Raw genomic sequence first — 1,831 nt, forward strand, 5'->3', positions numbered from 1 at the left:
TATCTATCTATCGTTTTCTGAGACAGGATTTCGCTGTAGCTTTGGAGCCTGTCCTGGAACTAGCACTTGTAGCCCAGGCTGGCCTCGAACTTAAATAGAAATCCGCCTGCGGGGCTGGAGAGATGGCTCAGAGGTTAAGAGCACTGGCTGCTCTTCCAGAGGTCCTGAGTTCAATTCCCAGCAACCACATGGTGGCTCACAACCATCTGTACTGAGATCTGGCGCCCTCCTCTGGCATGCGGGCATACATCGAGGCAGAATGTTGTATACATATAAATAAATCTTAAAAAACAAAATTATAAAAAAAAAAAAAAGAAATCCGCCTGCTCCTGCTTCCCGAGTGCTGGGATTAAGGGCGTGCGCCACCACTGCCTGGTTTGCTGTTCTTTTTTAAATGTGTGTTTTGCCTGCCACTTATGTGTACCACTTGCATGCAGTGCCTGTGCATTCCAGAAGAGGGCGTTGTATCCTATGTAACTGGAGTTATACAGTGTGAGATCCTTTGGAAGAACAGTTAGTGCTTTTAACTACGGAGGCATCTCTTCAGCTCTAAGGAAGGGCCACTGTGATGACTTACAAGATGGAAAAGACATTTGCCGTTAAGCCAGATGTCTTGAGTCTGATCTCCAGGACCTGCCTGGCTGAAGGAAGAGCTGACTCCTGGTGAAAGTCACCCTTTGCCTGCTTCATGCCTGCTGTGGTGGAAGCACACACACTCAGTTTGTACACACACACAAGATATTCTTAAAAACCTTTTCTGTGGGCTGGGGAGGTGGCGCAGGGGTTAAGAGCACTTGCTGTTTTTGCAGAGGGACCCAAGTTCAATTCCCAGCACCCACATGATAGCTCACAACCATCTGTAACTCTAGTGCCAGGGGTTTTGACACCCTCTTCTGGAAGGCACACATGTAGTATGCAGACAACAAAACCATACGTGTGAGTTAAAATAAACATTTTAAAAAAAGCTTATTGCCTTTTTAACGAAACCAAGGTAGTTGTCTTGAGGAGTGTGCAATATTCTGGGTTTTCAAAATGTTAAAAAACCAAGAAACTGCGGGATGGTGGTGGCGCATGCCTTTAATCCCAGCACTTGGGAGGGAGGCAGAAGCAGGTGTATCTCTGCGAAGCCTGGTCTACAAAGCGAGTGCCAGGACAGCTAGGGATGCACAGAGAAACCGTGTCTCGAAAAGTGGCAAGAACATTTTTCTTAAGTTCAATTCTTCATTATCATTTTTATTTCCTGACCCAGTGTTCTGGGCAGAATAGTGATGCTTTTATTTCTTACTAAACGGGATTACTGTTTTTAGAGTAAGCATTTTGTGTGATACTTTCAGCCTGGCTATTCTCTGTTTTTTTTTAAACAACTAGATTAGATTATCCTTTCCTTTCCTCTCTTCTTGAGCCATGGCGATGGCCACCTCAATTCTCACTTAGGCCTGAGCTTTCCGGCTCGCCCGCTAGAGGCCACTAGTTTTCTCCGCACGTCTCTGCTGCCGCTCTATCCTGGACCTCGCCGCTAGTTACCGGCCGTTGTCTCGCTGGTGCCGACGCCGTCCAAGGAGCCGCTCTAGGCTCCGCGAAGGTCGTCCGCATCGCGTGGGGAAAGTGTGGACGACGCAGTCGACTCGCCGGCCCCCGGGGCGGTTAGCGCTTCCGGGGTCGAAGGGTGCGCGGGGTTGAAAGCGGCCCGCTCCGCCCCGTCCCCCTCCCAGACCAGCAGAGGCAGCAGCCGGAGCAGCCGCAGCCTGCGCCCTCTCCCGCCCGCCCGCCCTCCGCCCGCCCGCCCGCCCTCCGCCGCCCTCCACCCGCCCCGGGGTCTCTTTCCCCTTCC

The sequence above is a fragment of the Microtus oregoni genome, unplaced genomic scaffold (assembly GCF_018167655.1).
Source record: "Microtus oregoni isolate MIOR12 unplaced genomic scaffold, Mior012 000019F_ref0000042, whole genome shotgun sequence".
Classification (NCBI taxonomy): Eukaryota; Metazoa; Chordata; class Mammalia; order Rodentia; family Cricetidae; genus Microtus; species Microtus oregoni.